General features: G+C 38.1%; 1 protein-coding gene and 1 long non-coding RNA gene across 3 annotated transcripts in view; one reads left to right on the forward strand and one right to left on the reverse strand.

Moving 5' to 3' along the window:
* Positions 1-22776, forward strand: part of DOK6 (docking protein 6) — a 309246-nt gene that overhangs the window by 205411 nt on the left and 81059 nt on the right. The window lies entirely within an intron of this gene.
* Positions 1-22776, reverse strand: part of LOC118968783 (uncharacterized) — a 200756-nt gene that overhangs the window by 104572 nt on the left and 73408 nt on the right. The window contains exons 3-4 of the long non-coding RNA XR_005056635.2: positions 20345-20462; positions 17509-17577 (exon numbers count right to left, since the gene is read on the reverse strand). This is a non-coding gene — a long non-coding RNA (uncharacterized lncRNA). The remainder of the gene's footprint in view (positions 1-17508; positions 17578-20344; positions 20463-22776) is intronic.

Consider the following 22776-nt stretch of genomic DNA (forward strand, 5'->3'; position numbering starts at 1 on the left):
AATACTGCTTACCAATGACAAACAGTGTGGATGAATCTCAAAGACATTATTCTAAGCACTATGTATGATTCCATTTGTGGAAAATCCTACAACAGGCAAGACTGAATTCATAGTGACAGAAAGGCAATCAGTGGTTGCCTTGGGTGAGGAGTCGGGAGAGAAGGGGCTGCAAAAGAGTGCAAAGGAAATCTTAGGGGTGCTGACATTTGTCAAGACACACAAACTGTTTTAAAACTATTAGTATTATCAGACGCAATGATACCCCAGTGTTTTTAGTATGAAAAAAAATATGGGGAAAGAAACTAGAAGGAGATTTACTATTCTTATATTACATTCTCTCATAGTTTTTGAATGTTTGGCAATGAGCATTCATTACTTTTATAATAAAATATTTCCTCTGGAAAGAAGGGAAGGCCAAGGAAGGAGAGGGTTCCCTAAGCATGCTCTGAATGGGGTGTCTTGAAGTGGATACAACCAAGCCTTTATTTCTTGGTAGGTACAGTAAAGTCAGCAATTTGTTTTCATAATCTGGACAGGTGTTGCACTTTTTACATTTTCTTTGTAAATCTCCATTTTTCCTTAGTATTGAAATTTTGTTTAATACCTTTTATTGTATGATTAAAAGGTTAATACAGACTTTCAATGGAGAAGTTAGAAAGAAACCTTAAAATTATGCATAATTTCTCCATCTTAAGATAATTGCTCTTAAAATTTTGATGTACTTTTTCCCAAAATATTTTAAAATCAATATAAAGATATTTATCCTATATTTTCATTTAATATTATACTGAGAAGTAAACTCTGAGTCCTTTAAAAAAATCAAGATTCTTGATAAAGGCTGTATGGTATCTGAACATATGGCTGTGCCATAATTAATTTAACATCAAGATGTTTCCAAAATGAACTATTATAAATAAAGTCACACTGACCATCTGTGAAAAGATGTGCAAATCTCTGATTATTTTCTTAGCTAAGCCTTTTCAAGAAGAATAACTGGGTCAAAGTATGTGAACATTTTCAAGGTTCAGAATATAGCAAATTGCTTTCAAAAAAAGTAATATCCCTTATACCCTCTAATGGTGCAAAGAGAGTCTTCTTTTTGACCCCATATCCACAAGCATTAAGATGATGATTTAAGATGTTTCTATTTTGATCACAGACTTTGAGATCTCATTTCTTTCTTTTCTCTTGTTTGTTTCTTTACCTTTGTGACTGGAAGTTTGTCCTTGTGTTTTCTGTTCATTTGTATTTTTTCCTTGTCTGTCCTTGTGTTTTCTGTTCATTTGTAGTTTTTTTCCTTGTCTGAATTTGCATGCCCTTTGCCCTTTAATAATTGGGAAATTGTCCACTATCCTGTCCCTCAATTTTGTGAATTCCAAAATTATAAAGGCAGCCAAGGGCAGGAGGTTTTATCCGTACTTAATCCAGAGAAATAGAAGCAGGACATTGTGTCCTTGTGTCAGGGTTTGGGGGTTTGGGGGCTTGGGGTGGGGACACGGGCATGAGTGATGAGGACAATCCAAAGGACAGATTGGCAGGTGAGACTGGCCAGTCATCCTAGCAAACCTTGGGCTGAAGATTTTCTGGGTTTTAATTGATTAGCTTTTTGCACAAAGCATATCATTTGGTAGCAATTTTTAGCCATTTATTTATATTACTGCATGTACTGGAAAGTAATGAAATTGGATATGTCAAAATACTCTTTTTTCCCAGAAAGGCTTTTTTTCAAATATATTGTTAAATTCTACTGTACCAACAAAATATAAAAATGAAGAGTAGGAATGGACCTAGATCGTTCTTTCTGGAGGAACAAACCTTGTACATCTTCATAAATATAATCACGCACCATAAGCTTCAGGGAGCGCACAGCGAGTGCAGAAACGGAGAACACGGACCGGGAAGCTTTCAGTGAAAATCATCCTCAGAGAGGCGTGGCATTTGGGAGATGAATTCACAGTCTCACTCCAGTTTAGAGCAATTGCTCTTTTGCCACAGCAATTGTTAAGCTTGCATTTTAAGAATAAAAAACAACCAATTTGCCATGCAAGCTTATTTTCTCAAAAAGCCAGAAAAGATATCCAGACCTGCCGAAGAAGTCACAGGATTCATGATTGTGTGCGATTTTATCTTGTGAAAGACAAAATTACGTTTTTAACTTCTGATGTGGCATCTTCACTTCCTATAATCTCATAGTATAGTTGGGATGAATTCAAATCACTGCATAACAAAATTCAAGTGAGCCCTAAATCTTTTTTTATAAAATTCTTGTTCAAAAGATGACCTCCCATTTCAACACAATGTTTAATATAACAAAATACTTGCTTAATATATATGTTTTACTAACTTTGATAACTGCTTAGAGGCTGGGAAAAATGTGGTTACAGAGTTTTAACAATTGGAAATGTAAAACAATATTTAAATATTGCAATATGGTTCCTATGGGATGAGGGTTAATGGAAGCAAATGCTAGATGCACTATAATCAAGGATTCTGTGATGTCATAGACAGAATTAATTTATTCCTAAACAGTTTCTTGTTAACAAATGACAAGAGAAATCCTTCCTTTGCTAATGCATGACCAATTAGTTAAAAAGAAAGGCAAGACAGAGGGTTCTTTAATGTGATACAAAAACATAACACTCCCACCACCAAAAAAAGATAAACTGGAGTGCATCAAAATTTAAAGCTTAGCTCTGCAAAAAACACTTTTAAGGGAAAGAAAAGATTAGACAGATACGGAGAAAAGATTTGGAAGTCACATATCTGACAAAGTACTTGTATCCAGAAAATGTAAAAAGCTTCAAAATTCAGTAGTAAGAGAAAACACAACTTAATTTTTAAAATAGGCCAAAGATTTGAGCAGACATTTGACCAAAGAAGATACATGGTTGACCCACAGCCACAATAAAAGATGCCAAACCTAATATATCATTAGGGAAATACAAATTAAAACCCCACTGAGATACTACTATTATAATGGCTAAAATTAAAAAGAAAAATCTGACAATAGCAACTGATGACAAGAATGCATGGCAAATGGAACTCATATGTTGGTGGGAATGAAAAATAGTATCATTATTTTGGAAACCAACTGTCTTATATACATATAAACTTAACGTATATTTAGTGTATGACCAAGCAATCCTGATCAATAAAATAAAGATATATGTTCATACAAGTATTGAACATATTTGTACATTATGTTTAACTTGTACATTAAATTTTATAGCTATTTTATTCATCACTGCCCAATACTGGACAAACCCAATATCCTTCCATGAAAGGATTAACTGTGGTAATCCATAAATTACTCGGCAGTAAAAAGGAGCAATCAACTGATAAATGCAACAATGCAGATATATCACAAATGCATGATTCTGAAGGAAGCCAGATCCAAAAGACAGCATGTTCTGACTCCACTTCTGTGAAATTCTAGAAAAAGCAAAATTATAGGGATAGAAAAATATCGGTGACTTCCAGAAGGTGGGCTATAGAGAAGAAATGACTATGAAGAAACAACATAAGGGGATTGGGGGATAATGAAACTATTCTTTATCTTGATTGTGGTGGTGGATATGTAACTATACATTTGTCAACATAGGTGATCCTTGAGGACATTATGCTAATTGGAATACACCAATGACTAAAAAACAATTACTGTAAGATTTCACTTATATAAGTTGCTTAGAATAGTCAAGATCATAATAGAAATACAATGGTGGATGCCAGGGGCTAGGGGTAAGAAAATAGGGAGTTATTGTTTAATGGGTACAGATTTCAAATCATAAGATGAAAAGAGTTATGGGGATGGATAATGATGATGGTTGCACAATATTATGAATTTTAATATCATTAAGTGTATACCTAAAAATAGTTATAATAGCCAATGAAATATTGAAGAAAAAGAACAAAGTTAAAAGACTGACACTATCTGGCTTCAAGACTTGCAAATTAAGATAGTGTGGTATTAGTGAAAGAATAGACAAATAGATCAATGGATCAGAATACATAGCCCAGAAATAAACCCCATATAAATATGGCCAACTGATCTATGACAGAGGAGCAAAGGCCAGCCACTGAACACAGATCTTACACATTTCACAAAATTAACTAAAATATGAATAACAGACATAATATAAAATGTGAAGCTATAAAACTAAAAGATAACATACAATAATTCCTAGTTGACTTTGGATATGGCAGTAGCATTCTAGGTGCAACACCAAAGGTACAATCCATGAAAGAAATAATTGATAACCTGGACTACATTAAAATTAAAAACTTACACTCAGCAGGAGAAAATGCCAAGAAAATGAGAAGCGAGCCACAGACTGGGAGAACGTACTTGTGAAAGCTACACTGGATAAAGGACTGTGATCCAAAATATATAAAGAACTCTTAAAACTCAACAATAAGAAAACAAAGCCCCAAATGAAAAATGGGTCAAAAGACCTTAAAAGACATTTCACCAAAGAAGGTAATACAGATATACAGATGGCAAATAAGCTTACAAAATGATGTTTTATATTATATGTCATCAGGGAAATTGCATATTAAAGCAACAAGAGATACCATTACACTTAATATCATTAAGTGTATACCTAAAAATAGTTATAATAGCCACCTGTTAGAATAGCCAAAATCCAGAACACTGACAGCAGCAAATGCTGATGAAGATGTGGAGCAACAAGAACCATCATTCATTGCTGGTGGGAATGCAAAACAGTATACCACTTTAGAGGACAATTTGGCATTTTCTTACAAAACTAAACCTACTTTGACCATATGATCTAGCAATCACCCTCTCTGGTATTTATCCAAAGGAGTTTAAAATGTATGCCCACACAAAAGCCTGCATGTGATATATATAGTGGCTTTATTCATAATTCCAAAACTGGGAAGTAACCAAGATGCCCCTCAATAGGCAAATGGTTAAAAAAAAAATGTGGTACATCCAGATAATGGGCTATTTTTAAGCACCGAAAAGAAATGAACTATCAAGCCATGAAAAGATACGAAAGAACATTAAATGCATATTAGTAAGTGAAAAGCCAGTTTGAAAAGGTTACACATGGGATGATTCCAACTCTATGACATTTTGGAAAAGGCAACATGAAGAGACAGTGAGAAAGAGCCGTGATTGCCAGGGCTTGGAATCGTGGGATAAGTAGAGCACAGGACTTTTTAGGGCAGGGAAGGACTCCAGATGATGCCACATGGATGGGTTCACGTTATACTATCATCGAAACCCACAGGACTCACAGCACCAAGAGCGAACCTAATATAGACTCTGGACTCTGAGCAATAGTGGTATGTCAGTGTGGGTCCATCCATTGTGCCGAGTGTCCACTCTGGTGGGGGGGATATTGATACTGGGGGAGGCTGCACATGGGTGGGGTCAGGGGGTGCATGGGAAAATCTCTGTACCTTCCCTTCAATTTTGCTGTGAGCCTAAAACTGCTCTAAAAAAATTAAGTTTGAATAAAAGAAGTTACATTGCGCCCCTTAACTATATCTAATCTTTATTTGTCTATTATACCTCAGCGAAGCTGGGCAAAAAAGAAATCTAGGGTCTGGAAGTGCTGGAATGTATTTTTTGTTCTACCTTCTACGCTAACATCATTTCTGATTATCTAATACCTTTAAAAAGAGTATGGTACATTTCCATCATCTATTAGTAATTCCCCCTGGAAACAATGAACATCCATCACACAGATACTTCTTTTGACTTGCAACATGGAATCTGAGATGTATCAGGAAAGTTATGGTGGGAGAACACGTGTTTTTGCAGTACTGTTAAGATCTGGGTTAATATACTGGTTCTCCTATGTATTTGATCAAACTGATTTTCATCTTTGGGTCTTGTATCTCTCATTTGTGAAAATGAGGACCAAAATACCTATTTTGTAGCCTTTTGATAATGTCTGTGAGAATGAGCTGTTTGAAATGTGTTTAGTATTCAAAAATTATGAGACCGTTTTTCTTTTAATCTTTAACATCATCTAATCTGTTTCATTTGCTAATTGATATTATTTAGTGTAATAATTTTTTTTAATCAAACGGTCAGGAGCCTATAACATGGTGAAATCAAAGCAAACAAAAGTATTAAAAGGAAATATGGAAGAAAAGATCTTTTGAAACAGCTGATTTTGACACTATTTCAACATCCTTCACAACATACAGTTTTTTCTCTGTGCTTTTTTGTGGCTGCTTAAAAAACAGGTAATTCTAAATCTTTGAAGTTTAGTACAGTATAAGTCTAGCTTAAAATACACATCATGAATTATCATTATCATGTGTATGTATGTTGTGTGTCTGTAACAAAGACACTGATTAATTCACCATCTTTATCTAGAATTTATTCAACACCAAAAAAAACATAATCTTATAAATACAAAAGTAGCTATTATTTTTATTCTCTTCCTAGACTTATGTTGTGGAAAGTTTAACATTTGTCCAACAAAACTGGATGACTTTAGTGCACATGTATGGATCTTTTTTTTTTAAGTAAACAATTGCAATAAAAAAGGTAAAAAAATTAACTTTTGCCTCTTAGTAAAACTTCTGATAACTTGGCAGACTGCCTGACTAATGAGCTATGAGGCTGCAATGACATATACAAACTAAATATCAGAGGCTTAATTCTCTTTGTTGAATATAGGGAAAAGCTTCATCCCCTTTCAGAGAGCATTTACTTTAAGTAACTTTTCATAGTAAATACTTTCTTCTCTCTTTGAGATATATAAACATTTTTTTTAACTAAATAGGTATTTTGTCAGTTTTAAGACCCAGGTATGCCTTTCTCCAGGCCTCAGGAACCCTCTCTGAAATGTAAACATCAAAGGAGAGCGTGCACGGTAGGGGCCTGGTGTCAGGAGGCACCTTGCTCCAAATTGTAAAATTCCTTCTGTCATAAAGTTGTGAAGTTTTTTTTTTCCTCTGAAGAAAGCCAATTAGCTGACATAGATTGCCATTCCCATCACATGATGCTGTGTGACAAATGGTACTGTCAAGTCTTCTCATTTGAGACTAGCTTCTGTTTATCTTGAGAAATATATAGGTAGTGGTTTCTATCTGCTTGACTATAGAAAGTGTGAGATTTCTTGGTGTCTTTGCAATCTCAGCAAACTGCCTGTGATGTGCATCAACTTTCACTTTAATACATATAAACTAATAAGAATGTGTTCTTTCTCTACTACCGCTGTGGAGAGGATTTGGGGACTGGGAGATTTTGTTTTTAATTGTATTTCCCAACACCATCTGAGGGAGGGAGTTAGAAAACAAAACGTTAATGGTGTTTGTTAACTGGAAAGATAGTACAAAGAAAGGATTTCAGGAAAAAAATTGAGAAATTGCTAGCAAAAACGAAAGGGATTTGAAAAGCACAAAATCTTGCAAAACTGGAAAAGATAATTAGGTTGAGTTACCAAAGAGAAGGAGGTACAATTAAGAGAGTCTCTAAGTGACAAAAACAAGTTAAAACAGCCTCAAGAAAAAGAAGATTAAGTGGGTTGTCTCCACATCTTTTGCTAAAACTTCTCAATTTATTAAGTTATATCAAGGTAAAAAACAGCTTAAGGGTATGATACCTAGTATAATCTTTTAATTAGGTAAAAATGGCCCAGGGTGAAGAAGTGATTGATTGATAGTGTTCTTACAGAACTTAATAAAGTCAAGGTAGCTCCTGAAAATCAAAATAGAGTTTTTCTGGGAGCAATTTTCCCAGAAAAGATGATTACGGCAGAGACCATCATGCTTAAAAATACCTACCTACTCTCCTATTTACCTGCTGCCTTGTACTGAGGGGTTGGTCAGGGGAGTGCATGTGCGGTGGTGTTCTGACAATAAGCTTTTAATGAAAGTAACATACATTGCCTATGTGCCCAAGTATTTAAATGTCTTGTATAGCTGACTTGAGCTACCATAACAAAATGCCATTGATGGGTAGCTTAAACAACAGAAATTTATTTTTCACGCTTCTGGAGGCTGAGAAGTCCAAGACTTAAGTGCAGCCCGTTTGGTTCCTTGTGAGGCCTCTCTTCCCAGCTTGCAGACAGCTGCCTTCTCACCGTGTCCTCATATGGTGGAGAGGGAGGGACAGGAAACAAACTCTCTGGAGTCTCTTCTTATAAGGACACTAATCCTATTGGATCAGGGCCCCACCCTATGACCTCATTTAACCTTAATTACCTCCAGAAAGGCTCTATATGTCCAAATACAATCACATTGGGGGTGGAGGCTTCAACATATAAATTTGGAAGGGACACAGTTCAGTCCAGATCATGCCGGATAGATAATTTTCCAATCCTTTTACCTGATGTGGTTAACTCCAGTGGTCTGGTGTTGAGATGTCTGAGCCCCCAGATGGCAGCAGCCTACATTTCTGAATCCCTTTGCCTGGCTATTTGCCCAGACTCACTACAGACATAGCTGGTGTGAGAAATCAACCTTTGTTGTGTTAAGCCATTGAGATTTGCAGTTGGCATTGTTATTACTTTTTAAATTACACAGCATAATTTAACCTATTTTCCTAATACATAACCCTTCCGTGATTTTAATACCAATTCACTATGTCTCTTTTATTACATTCCTATATTATATTGTAATCATTGATTATCTGTCTCTCCAAGTACCCTGTGAGCTCGTTAAGAACCAGGATTGTGTGTCAGCAATCTCTGCTTCCCCAGTTCTTGTCAGGGTATTTGACAAATGATTAAAAGGATCCCAGAGAATAAATGGGGTCTTTGATGCCACAAACAAGATTTAAATCATAGATGTTCAATTAGGTTTTAGTTACCTGGCATAGGGAATAAGAAAGGCCTCCTCCTTGAAAATGTACATCAGGGATGTATGTGATATTTTAAAATCATGCATCTATAGAAATTCTTCCTTTAATTCCAAAGAAATAATACTAAAACAAAGCCTTTTAGGAAATTAGTGCCTTTTTCCCTCCTACCTCTAATGGTAAATCTCTCACTACTATAATACTGGGACTAGTTTTTTCCCCTAGGATAAAACATTAATTAAATGACTTAGGAAACAGTTCTTACAAAGAAATGGAGGCTCTGATCTTAATTTTTGCTCCATTAACTTTAAAGTTCAATACATTTTTATTGAACCCACACATACTTAGTGTGAATTGCTTTTCATTAATTGGTCTATAGGGATCCCGATGACAGTTTTGGCCTTCCTTTTAGGTTTTTTTATTCTCCTTCAGAAAGTTCCTAAACTTTAGTAATAGTCATTAAATCAAGGAGTGATTGCTGGAAACCAAGGGAGACAAATCAGCGGGGAGAAGTGTGACATTCCGGTTTGACGTCCTCCCCAGAGGGGGGCAGATCACCGGCCCCACCCATGAGACTCACAGCTTGCAGGACACCACTCCCGCTGGCTCCGTGGGAACAGAGCTATTTTTTTTATTTTTGACTCATTCATTCGAAAGATGCATGTATTTTAACATTTCTGAAGCTGGAGTATATTATATTACTATTATGATATATGGAACGGCATCACTCGTTGGCTGCTGCCAGGGCGTGGTGGTGAGGGACGTGCCATTGCCTGCACGCACACAGCCTTGTCATAGGTGCTCATGTCTTCCTCATTTTCACTGAGGTTCTGTGCAGTGTTTGTGCTCCACCCCTTGACTTTGGCTATATTTTGGTTTACTTGTAACTCTTCAGTGTGTTGGTCAAGAAACCTTTTAGGACCATTTGAAAAAAGAACATGAATCCTGGATGGTATCTAAATACTCACAATGAACACCTTCTGGTAGAGAAAGTGCACATCAACCAGCATAAAACGTGTAGAACAGGTGTCAGTGGTTTTGAAGGAAAACTTGAAGTCAAGAGCAGCATACTCCTTAATGAAGAAATGTGCACCACTAACTCCCCTGATGGCAAATTAAATGATCTTTTGTGGAAAAAGAAAGGTATTGGTAACTCTGGGTTGATTCACATGAGTTGGACTCTGCATGTGCAGAAGTTTGAGCAATTCCTCAGCTCAAGTATTTTACTTTTATTTTTGTGCATGTACATCTATGACAAATGAACCTAAGTTTTTCAACACATATGAAAGTTTTTAAGTGGTTAAAAGAAACATTGTACGATAGTACAGTTGGCATATTTTTCCTGTAGTGATATATAAAATGAGGATGGGTCTTATAATCTTGGTTTTCTATTTTACAGGAATAATAGTTATTTTGTTCATTTTATATGCCAGGCATTGGTGTAGGTGCTTGGGAAACCTTGGGGAACAAAGATCCCTATCTTCATGATGCTTACAGGCTATTGAGGAAGGACAGCAACAAAATAAATTAGTATAAACACACAAAAGATATCAGGTGTTGATGAGTATTATGGAGGGAGATAAAACAGTAAAGGGAGAAGCATGCTGCGATGGGTGCTACTTGACAGAGTGGCCAAACAAGGCCCCTTATGGACAGTGATATTTCAGTAGATGCCCGAAGGAAATAAGGAAGAACCTTTGTAGGTGGTTATTTGAGAAATAATATTGTTAGCAAGGCCGTGTCTGATCCAAAAGCCCAGCACTTGCGTATTTAAGACAGACAGTGTCACCAGAGCAGTATGTGAGGGAGATCTAGGAAATGACATCAGGTAAGTCGTGTGGACCAGGCCCAGCAGCATCTTTGGGGTTATTTTAAGGCCTTTGGGTTTTATTTTGAATGGAATGGGAAGCCATGGGGGGCTTGGGTCACGTGTGATCCAGTCTCACTCACATTGTAAAGGCGATCACTGCAGAATGGGATGGAGCCCAGACTACAGGGGAAAGGCTAGGACTCCGTAGCAATCCAGGCGAGAGATGGCAGACCAAAGGTGCAGCAGGGAGAAGAGAGGAGGTCTCCAGACTTTAAGTCAAAGTCTGGGCAGATGTGTAAAGTGAGAAACACACATTAATCATATATGACTTCAAGAATTGGTCCAAGTAACCAGAAAACTAGGATCACCTTTTACTGTAACAACAATATGGAAGGGTTTTGTAAAAGATTAGGTCGAAAATCAGGAGTTTGTATTCTGACGTGGTAAATCTGACATACCTCATAGGCTTCCGAGCGGAATTTCCAAAGGTGGCTACATATGTGTGCCTGGATATCAGGGGAGACTTCTGGACTAGAGAGATGAATTTGGGGGTTACTAGCATCTAGATTGACTTTAAAGTCATGCACTTGGAGGCTTCTGTGGATCTCCTTAAAAATCCAGTTTCCTAGAACCCTGAAGCAGAAAAATTTACTATTGATTTGAATATGAAGCCACAGGACCCTAAATTTAAATTAATTCTAGTGTCTCTAATAAAAAAAACTTTCCAGAAAACATTCACTTTCCTCCCCACCAATTATCTTATATTGTGGTATAGCTCATATGACATAAAATTTATAACCTCCACCATTTCTCAATAAAGGTATTAATGTTAGAGCTATTTTAAGTTTACAGAAAACCTAAAGGGAAGGTACAGAGAGTTTCCACATACACTGTCCCCGTACACCCACAGCCTCCTCCATTATCAACATCCTCCACCAAATGGAACATGTGTTCCAGGTGATGATTGCACATGGATATGTCATAATCACCTACAGCCCATAGTTTAGATTAGAGTTCACTCTTAGTACTGTACATTCTATGGGTTTGGACAAGTGGATAAGGACATGTATCCATTGTTACGGTATCATCCAGAGTATTTTCACTGCCCTAAAAATGCCCTGTGCTCTGCCCATTCATCCCCCCCATGACCAACCCCTAGCAACCATTGATCTTTTGACTATCTTCACAGTTTAATCTTTTCCAGACTCTCGCATAATTGGAACAGACAGTATGTAGCCTTTTGAGACTGGCTTCTTTCACTTAGTGATACGCCTTTAAGCTTCCTGCCTTCTCATTTCTTTTTAGCACTGAATAATATTCCGCTGTCTGGATGTGCCATCCACTTACTGCAGGACATCTTGATCCAAGGCAATTATGAATAAATCTGCTGTAAACATTCATGCACTCGTTTTTCATAGACATGAGTCTTCCACTCTTTTGAGTAAATATTAAGGAGCACAACTGCAAGATAATATTGCAAGAATATGTTTCATTTTGCTAAGATAACATCCAACTGTCTTCCAAAGTGGCTGTACCCATTCTGCATTCCTACCAGCAATGAATGAGAGCTCAGATAAACCGTAAAGGCCACATCTGTGTGTGTGTGTGTGTGTGTGTGTGTGTGTGTGTGTGTGTGTGTGTGTGTATTCTACCAAAGACACGTAAGCTCAATATCTGTAAACTGTATAATAGTTTGTTGGTTGGTTTAGTTTTATAACAGACTTAATTCACTTTGGTTTTTCTTGTGTAAAAACTATGGTGGCCACAGCTGAAGCCTGGGTCCTCTGCATGGAGACTCTGATGTGCATCTTTACAAGATGGCCAGTGAGCTCCTGGTCCACAGACTTGGTGAACACGGCCTCTTCCCAGAGGCCAGAGGCCAGAGAGCTTGGAGGTGGCATCAAAGGTGGCCTTGGAGAAGCTGCAGCAGGGACAGTGCAGCCCTGGCAGAGCTGTAGTAGCTAAAAGTACTGGCCATCAGCAGCATCTTGCTGGGCCTGCTGCCTCTGCGGTGAGGATGAGGCTGCAGCCTCGCCATGGGGGGACAATGGAGAACTTGGCCAGGATGATGGCCCTACTGATGGCAGTGGCTACCTCCCTGGGACACTTAATGCCCAGACTGACATGACCTTTGCAATCCCCATTTGGTGTTTTCTCGAAGAAGCTTTTTTTGTTCCTGCTTAGTTAAAAATCTATTCAACTATATTTTATATTGTTTACTAATATACTCCTATTACTATTAGCATATAATTGCAAATAGCATTACTTTTATATTACATATAATTACAAGTAGCACTATTAAAACTGAAGTAAATATTATATATCTTTTATTAAACATGCATATTCTACCAAAGCCTTTGGGCATGCCAAATAACTTTATATACATATATGTAGGAAGCTCACTTCTCCAGAAATCCATAGTACATGAAGTGCCAACAATAGCATTGTATTTTTTGTAATTCAATTGCAAATTGAAAAAGCAATAAGAAATATTGCTTTCAAAATATATGACATTCAGTTTGTCATTAAAACTGTAATTGGAAATTTAGAAACACTGCATGCAGGTGATCGCATGTAAAATACATTGGTCTTATACAGATGGTCACCAAGTTCCTGCTATTTGAGGGAAATAAGGTATGCCCAGCTCACAATCTGTCTGTAGCATGGTTAATCTGGTTTGGGGGAAGGCATGACAAAGAAATAAAGAGCAGAACTTGCTATGACTATAATATAAGGAGATCTAAACATCATAAATATTTTTGCTGAGTCAAGGAAAAAAGACTCAGAAGTGTGCAGCTGCTAAAAAGCCAGAAAATGTTCATCTCTGACCTCATCGCAACACAATGACATCAGAGAAAACTACTCTGGAAGGTGCATGGTTAAGGGCATGGGAATTGAAGATGGACATAAGCCAAAATTTTGGTCCCATCACTTACTGGAAGTGTAATTTTCAGGTGGAAATTACTGTTTCATGCATAAATTCCTATAGTTTAAAAACACAGGTTTAAATATAATATTTAAAGATCAAGGTGTTGAATCATTATTAGCCAGTAGCAGACTGTGAAGATGTTATTCTCTACATTTTTTATGTATCTTTATTTCTGTTGCACCTCTAACTAAAAAACTTTTAGGGCACAATCATTTCTTCTATTTATGTTAAGTGTTTTCCAGAGCTTCGGGTCTACGGAATGCGATTCCTTTGATACAAGGATCATATCCTGTGGGCCGATTTTGCTGAGACACCAGTTAGGAAGCTACAGCTTCAGGACCCATTTCTAATCAGAGGGGGTCTTTGCAGCCCGTTCATATATGTGATCAACATTCTTGTCATTTTACCCATATAAAATATTCATTTTTTCTTATTAAAATAAAAAGGCTGCCAGATTCATATAAATTTTGGGTCAGACAAAGCCTGGATCCGTACTACCTGTTCACTCCTGAATTATTTCCCCAGTAAGGGCGCTGGATTTGTATAATTACATCTACCTTCTCCATACCCCTTCCTTTCTAAATGGAATCCATAAAACTCCCTCCCAAGACGGTGGCCTGCGTCGGTATTCCGGCACCTCACCCGAAACATTGCTGCCCAGGTCACATAGGAATTTCACCCTCCATCTTGGCCCTTAACTTCGCAGCACTAGAGGTAAACCAGCCAAGATTAAGTCATAGACTCAGTAACGTCTCCCACTACGGAGAAGAGAGTTAAAGCTCCTGGCCTGTGATCCATTTCTCTCCAGGGGGACAGAAAGAAAGCAAGTGATCCAGTCTAACCTTGTAACCATGCTAGTGACCCCCTGGCAAACAGACAAATGATATTGCTGGGAACAGGTTCCCCAGCTACAGAATCTCTTAGAAGGATGCTCCTAGCTTAGGAATGCCTATGGCAAACGAACCTACAACCCATAAACTTAGGAGGCAGAACCTCCTAGAAAAGGCCACTTCAGCTAAATATTTGGAACACAAACTAAAGCTATTTTGTACCCCAAAGCTCCCTGCTGGGTGTCACGTCCTTTACTTAGGGACCTCATGCATCTGGGGCAGATAGTGCACATCTGCCAGAAGGGAGGCTCTGAGGAGCTGCCCTGTGTGACCCAGACCTCTTCCAGCTTTGCGTGCGCCCCTCAGTTTTGGGGAGATTTAATACCTAGTTGAAGCTCTGAACATTCTGACCCTTGGGTTGGCTCACCCCGTACACTCAAAAGTAGTTGACAAAATAAGTAAAATAAATTCAGAACAGAAATGATGATCCTTTAGTGTTCCTTATAAATGAGTATTCCCTAAATATAAATTGTTTTACCTATATACTGAGGTCAGACAAAAAAAATAATAAATTCATATAGATGTTTACTAACACCTAGTTGTATAAAAAGAGCTGAGACGATTTTGCAGTTCACCTTGATCATTAAATATTTAGCAATGTTTTTATATGATAAATATTTTATGTATGCACTGACATTCTCCAAAATGTGATGAGTGTATTTGTCAATACATAAAGAACTTGGGTAAGTTGAATTATTCTTTTGCTGGCTCACAGACTTACTCTAAGAATAACTGCATAAATTCAGTTACTACATGAATCAAGAAGGATTTGATATGAATAATACGTGTGTGCACTGGTCATGCCACAGAAACTCATTTTATATATTTATTTATTGATGTTATTTTTGTTGTAATAAATATAATTTGGAAAACACCAGGACAAAACAACTTCTTTTTATCTGACCAAATTTGGCACTTACAACATTATACATTCCTCACACTCAGGTCATGTGATGAAGTTTAGACAAGAATATGAAATTACAGCTGATTCTGAGTTAATGTTTCTTTGTGCAAGATATTAAACTCTGTGGAGCATCAGTTTCTTCATCTGAAAAGTAGAAATTAATTTTTCCCAGACCATGGGGGTGTTTTTAGAATTAAATGAGATAATGTACCTAGAAGAAATTATCACAGTGCCTGGCATGCAGTGAGCATGCAGTAAATGGGAGCCACAGTTATTACTAATTAGACCCGTTGATGTTGTTTTGTGAAATTTCCGGCAATTTCTGAACTTAAAGGACACTACAGATTTTTATTTTAAAAAAGAGACTAGAAATCAGGTCCCAGGGTTTTGCACATGAGTGCTGAATGAAGTAGCATTTGGCCTGACAAATGCTTTCAAACTAGAGGCATCTGTTTCCCAAACCTGACACCCTGTTCTGTGTGGCAGAACTGTCAATCAACTGCAAGGTTAACCTCAGGCCTGATAAGGAATGGAAAACACAACTTTTGATATTTGGCTTTGCAGATGAATAAGCTCTTCCAAACTCACAGTCTAAAAAAAGGAGTTTCTCTAGTTACATGTGAAAGACTCATGCTCCAATCGCTCTGTAAACGGATTGTATTTGAAACAAGTGAAATCACAGTTTGAGTTGGTCATGTAGGTGTGGAAAGCCCCCATTGAATTTTTTATTTGCTTTCCTATTAGCACTCTGAACCCATCTATTGCACATGCTATATTTGCATTCATTGTGTTACTATTAATACAGTAAAAAAACAGGAAATCCCCCCAAAAATTGGGGGTAGTATGGGAGATGGTAGGAATGGGGGAGCACAAATTCCTAGGATGATAACTGTGTTCTGAGTTTTGAATAGGTGGTAGTTATGCTGGTGTTTGCTTTCTGCTATGTTATTGAGCTCCACATTCCTATTTTATTTTATTTCATTTTCTTTATACAAGTTGTTCACAACTAAAAGCTTAATATGAAAATATTAAAATTATATTTTAAGAAATTTGTTATTTTTAGATATCAAAATTTTCTTAATCCTACTTAAGGATATTGAAAGATAGAACATAATGATTCTATAGTGCATATCTGTTAAAATATTTTGCTATTAAGATATCAGGCCAACTTTGAACTCATTACCTTTACCTTCTAATTTCTTAACTGTTAGGAAAATTTGCTGGGTACTAATATGATAACAAGCAGTTATGTCAGAAACAATTTGATGTTTGTATTTCACTGTTCACCCCATATTTACATGCATTTGCTTAAGACAATGAAGAAAGAGTCAGGTGAAAAGTAGAAAATCTTAACACAAAATGCATATCATTTAAATCTAAGTTACTCTTAGCACAGAATATCAAAGTTGATTCTTTCCTGAAGGATAGTCAGATAGGAGTGCATACAGTAGAAGGTCTTCCATACAGCTTTCACCATAATATACTTGCACATGATGCTAATCAAGTCATTTGTTTCTTCATATAGTCACAACATTTCAGCGACTGGGTTCTGGTTTTTGAAATAGAGTTAGCATGGTGATTTAATGGCCATGTTCCCTTAAAACACTGTATCTTGAAATCCAAACCAAAGCTTCAGAAGATTGACTGTAAGCCGCTCATCAAGAGTGACAATTTTAATAAAATGAATACAGTTTAAAACTAAAGAGGAAGAACCACCGAACTCCTCCGTGAAGGATCAAATACAACCAGAAAGGCAGGGTTTTCCTGTGTTCTTAGAAATGCCCTATATACAACCCACCCCAAAAGTGCACTTGTAAATTCAACTTTGACTTCCTTATACTTTTTGTTTTTAATGTTGCTCACGTTCACTAGCTCAAAGATTGCACATAAATCCCAGTCCTGGCCTTCATCAGGCCATAAGTAAAAGAGCCTGTCCTCACATACCTCGGATATTATTATACCAAGGTCTACGTTAAAGAGTTCTATCTGGTGTTATTGTCAGAAACTCACTTCAGTAAGTGTTGTGGAGTATACAACTGAAGTCCTTCTCTGAATGTCCCTTTCTCCAACAAGCACATGTATTCCTGGCACATACTAAGCACACAAAAAATAGTTCCTCAATTATTGACAGGTATTTGTAGCCTAAGTCAAATATTTATTGAAGAACATGAATGTTTAATTTTGGCTTACCTCTTCTTCGAATGGCAGACTTGATGGAGCCTCAGCAAGGTTCCAAGCCAGCTGGAGATCTGGACGAAACTGAACATAGAAATAAGTATCGGGTGTCAATAAAAATGTATCTATGACAATACAAACTATAAAACTTGGAAAAACAATGCTTTGCTTATCTAAAACAAAAAAAGTAAGTTTAATTTACTTTCCTTGGCCACATTATGCCATTGCATGCAGTACACGTTCAGGTGTATTCTCTGACTGCAATAAGCATGTTCAGCTCTCTGTCTTGACACTAGTCATCCATCAAAAAATGCTAATTATATTAGTTCTTTCCTAAGAAAAGGAAAGAACTCCCTTGACAGGAATTGTCAAAATGGAATGGAAGGCATTATTATGAATTTACTTAAAGTCTGTATTTTTTGATTGAGAGAATAAAATTAAAGAAAATAACCACCTAACCACCGAAGAATTATTTTCCTTGTGGTTACAAAAGACAACCTAAAAATATATAAATAAATAATGTCAACAGCTCTGTCTTTTTAAATAGAATGAAGTTAAGGGACAATGGAAAGTTTATTCTCTCTAGCGAGAACTATGAATATCCCATATAAAACCTGCGTGATCTGTCTTTAAACAAAGTGGCTTAATTTATGAGAGACTGTTTAGGCTGCAAAGGGTCAGTTCAAGGGAAAGTATAGGTTTGGGATATTATGGTAACTTGGGGAAAATGAAAAGCTCCCTCAGAAAAGATACGGTGTTATTTCAAACCTCTTTTTAACAGAGATCTTAATTCTCTATCATAAAATGAGATCATGTGTTTGGACCTATATCACTCTGGGTCACTGTTAAAGAGCGTTAATATTCTTAGTATGCTCTTCAGGGAAGAAAATTATGTTTTATGATTTTCACACTTTAACTTTTGAACTCTGGACTTATACTTATAAAAGAAGGTATTATCCAAGTAAGTTATTATTCTTATCTTCAAATGAGTGCCTTCAAACAGCCAGGCAGCCCCTCACTGCTAGAAAGGACATCAGCCTTGAATGGAAGCCTGACATGTGAGTCTGGACACATTTTCCCTTTGATCTGAAGCGAGGGAGACATTAATGGCTAAGCTTTAGAGACGACGATGATGTCTTCTCGCCAAAACGTCCATCTCTTTGGCACTTCTGTCAGAGACTTGGCAGGGACTAGAAGAACATATCTCTAATGCACTTAACATCTGATTTTAAAAATGCTCTTGAATATCTCAGTGTGGTCCTTATCACAATTTTCTGGAGGACCCATAAGGACTACCCTCTGGGAACTCATTCTCTCCAGGTAACCGTTGCTCAGGATAGAAACATATTATATTAGGGTAACATGTATTACCATATTGTTTGATTTAACTGAGGGCTAAACTTCCTGTCCCGAACACATGATTACATGGCCTTAGCTTCGATCTAGAGAGCCTCTTTGACCTAGCTTGTGAAGTCTTCTATGCCAAGGGCCTGGTGTATGTAAATTCTGTATTCTCTCTCTCTTAAGATGAGAGTCAGCAAAAACATTTCTCTTCTGCCATCTAATTTCTTCTTTTCAGGTTCCTTTAAATAATATTTTTTTTAATTTCTAATTTTAACTAATATGCAACTCCCAAAATCATCTGTTGACACACTTCTGACTTTGGAAACACATATGTTAAAAAATTTCCCCCTGCTTAACTTCCTGTGCCCTGTGCAGAATTGCTCCAGCTGCTGTGGACACGGAAACACATCTCCCTGAGATCTTCTCAGAGCACCAGTTTTCTGCCATCATAACAAACTGATAATCATATATGATAAAAAAAAAAACTCATTTATATGACACAATATTTTAAAATAATTTTTGTATTTGCCAAGAATGGTTCCATCAGCTATCTGCTGCTTTGTGACAAATCATCCAAAATTTAATGGCTAAAACAACAGCCATTTATATTCATGAGTCTGTACATCATCAGTTCTGCTCAACTGAACCGGGTTCCACTGATCTCGGTGGGCCTGATTGCTATTCTGCTGCCAGTTAGCAGCTTGGCTGGAGACGAGATGATCTACTGAGATGTCTCCTACTGGTCTAGAGGCCGGCTCAGTGACCAGGTGAGCATGACTGGGATGTGTTTCTCACCATCTGGCAGGCTACCTGGGCTTGTTCACACAGCAGCAGGCTTCCAAAGTGGCAAGCCAGGAACCTGGCTGGAGAAGCAACTCTGTAAGTTGCCCATCGTGTTTCATTTTCTATGTTCCCTTTGGCCAAAGCAAACCACAAAGTTGGCACAGAATCAAAGGCTGGAGGAAACTGCCACCCGTGGTGGGAGGAGCTTTAAAGGCCTGTTACAAGGGCATGAATGCCAGATAGGAAGTGGCTTGTGATTTTCCCATTCCGTTTTTGCATTCCACGAGAAATGGTACTGTGGATAGAGGGTGAGCTTTGACGTAAGTGCATAACGCCTGCCGAGTGGAAGCTTCGTAGGGGTACTGTTGCTCATCTTAGCAACCCTCTGACATGTACTGGACTGATATGAACTCCTTGCTTAGAAATGAGAAAACTGAGACTCAGAGAGATTAAATACCTTGTTAGAAATTAAGTTTAGGCCCAGCAATACAGAAATGACCTACTCAATGAATGAGGAAATGCAATGTGGGAATCAACGGGTGTGGGTATGATTAGGGCACAAACACGGTGGTGGAGCAGCCCAAGACTAGCAACAGAGAGCAGCTTTTACCACCCCAGGCCCAATAGAGCAGGGAAACCAGATCTAGAGAGAATTTGGGTCGTCTGAAGACAGACCCCTGGCAAATCCACAGAGCTGACACAGGACGGACAGAGGGGAACTTACCTCGACTGCTTGATCCCGCTCTACCTTCTGTCAATGCCCCGCATTGGCCAGAGCAGAAGGCAGACAAGCCTGGGCCTGTAGGAGTCAGCTTCCCGGGGCACAATGCCAGACACACATGCTGGAAAAGGATAGAGACAGGTGTCAGGGTACAAATAGCAATCAATACATTCAAAGTCACACACATAGTTAACACATCCAGAAAAGACACCCAGTGTACAGAGCCTGAATCCAGAACTCTCTTTTTTCCAACTAGAAGACTTAAGAGGTAATTATTAGACTTTTTTTGTGTGTGTGTTTGCATTAAGAGCAACATTATTCATATCACTAAAGTTAAATTCAGTCACATTTTTGTTAATTTAAATGTCAATAACAAATACTCAGCAAAAACATCTAAAATGACAGCACAGAATCCTGAGGGAATATATGTCATTGCTGTATTTACTAGTAAAACTGGTTCAAATGAACCCCACAACGATATAGAAAACCTAAAGAAATTAGAAATTTTCACTGAAAGAAACTGTTTTCTTACTCTTTGTGCCAAGGTCAACTGCCATGTTTTAAATAGAACTCCAGAGAAAAATACATTAAGTCACCCAAACTTAAAATCAGACACTAAGCCTCTCCATTTATTCCAGTCCTTATCAACTGTAAATATCTTTTGCATTTTCCCCTAAATATGCAGAAAGCTAACAGTAGGACTAGTAATGAGTTGTTTTGCCTGCAGTTCTACGTACATCATGCACACGCTCTACCACACCAAATATGCCAGAACTCGGCATAGGGGGAAGACAGCACAGCCCCCGAGAGCAGAACGAATTTCAAAAAAGGCAACATTACTAGCATTAGACAATCAGAACCTTCCACTGCGGGAGAAACAGGTTGGCAAACAACCTTTACGTGAACCAATGAAGGAGCAAGTATTTCTTATTCCCACCTCAAATACTGTCTGTGTTGGTAGAAGCAGAAGACAGGTCCTCCCTGTGGAAAGCTGCCCCCTTCCCAGGGGCAGCCGTTTTTCACAGGCAAATTCTCTGACGGGGACAATAGCTAGTTTGACAGCACATGCTCGCTCTGATTGGGCCTTGCGGATCACAGTTTGAGAACAGGAAACTCCATCTCCAAACACAGGAAGTGCATCCTCACCGGGGCAGTAGCAGAGGCGTTTGATATTCAAAAGCACAGCAAGGAAATACTGCCAAGCAGGATGGTTTAGCTCTCCAGACACTCTTGTGAAACCATCTGTCATGATTTCGCTAGCGCTGTCTTTCATTTCCCAGCCCTTGACGGTCTGCAAAGGGCTTTCACATTGTGATCCACATGGCAATCCTATAAGCTGTGTAAGGTGCGTAGTTTCATAGACCAGCCGCAGACACTGCAGGTCAGGGGACTTCTCCAAGGCCTTCCAGCCCTTTGGCTCCTCCTCCCTGTGTCTGCCCTGAACCCGCACACCTCCTGTCCTTGCACGCTCTCCTCATCCTTGTTAAATGCAACCTGATGCTGCCCAAGCTCTTAACCCTGGTCTCGAAACCATTACCACGTCCTTTGACGTCAATACTAACTGAAACAAAACAGAGATTTGCTTTTCAGTCTCCCTGGTTTTTGACCTTGCTAATTCCTTTCCCCTTGGCTCTGTAGGAAAATCTAATGAAAGCAGCAAAAGAAATAATCATGGGGAATTGAAATGAGGAGTCAATTCCTATGAAAAAAAAAGTATGAATTATATAAACATAAGATAACTTTATAGCTCAAGCATTTAGAATTGTAGACAACAGACAAATACAGAACATTATACAATTGAGATTCTATGACATCCTTACATGCCATAAGAAAAACAAAATCATAGAGATATGACTTAGCAGCAAATGATATTTTGTTCATAGGAAAGATAGCACTTAAAACGAGCACTTCACAGAGTTTTAACAACCAGAGAAGCTGAAAGGAATATTTTTCACTAAGATTGCTTTGATCCACAGGAGGTATTTACAGTATGCAGCCAAGGGCTTTGACCAATAAGAAAAATAAAATAAAATGTATACTGCTCGAACTCCCATCAGATTTCAAGGGTAAAAGTGTAAATTTCTCTCAACTACTTTCCTTATGGCATTTTTATTCCATTCTTTCCAACAGCTGGTACTGAGCTGAAATGGTAGAAAAGGTCATGGGAACTCCCACCTCCCTCAGTATTTCCTCCAGGCTGGGACCCAGCTCGAGGGGCTGCTGGGCAGAGAGTTCCTCTGTCTCTCCCTCTCTTCCTGGCCACGCGAGCAGACACTCTGAAGGCCCCTACAGGGACCAAGTTCTTAGATTAGCCACCTTGGCCACCTTACCCAGCTCTAGCCAAAATTATAAGGCATGTGAAGTTGGCATCATCAGTGACTTAGAATTTTCTCATCTTCTTTCTTCCTCGTGACCCACCAGGAAACAGTGTGTTC

This window comes from Manis javanica, chromosome 9, assembly GCF_040802235.1.
Source record: "Manis javanica isolate MJ-LG chromosome 9, MJ_LKY, whole genome shotgun sequence".
In the NCBI taxonomy this organism is placed as follows: Eukaryota; Metazoa; Chordata; class Mammalia; order Pholidota; family Manidae; genus Manis; species Manis javanica.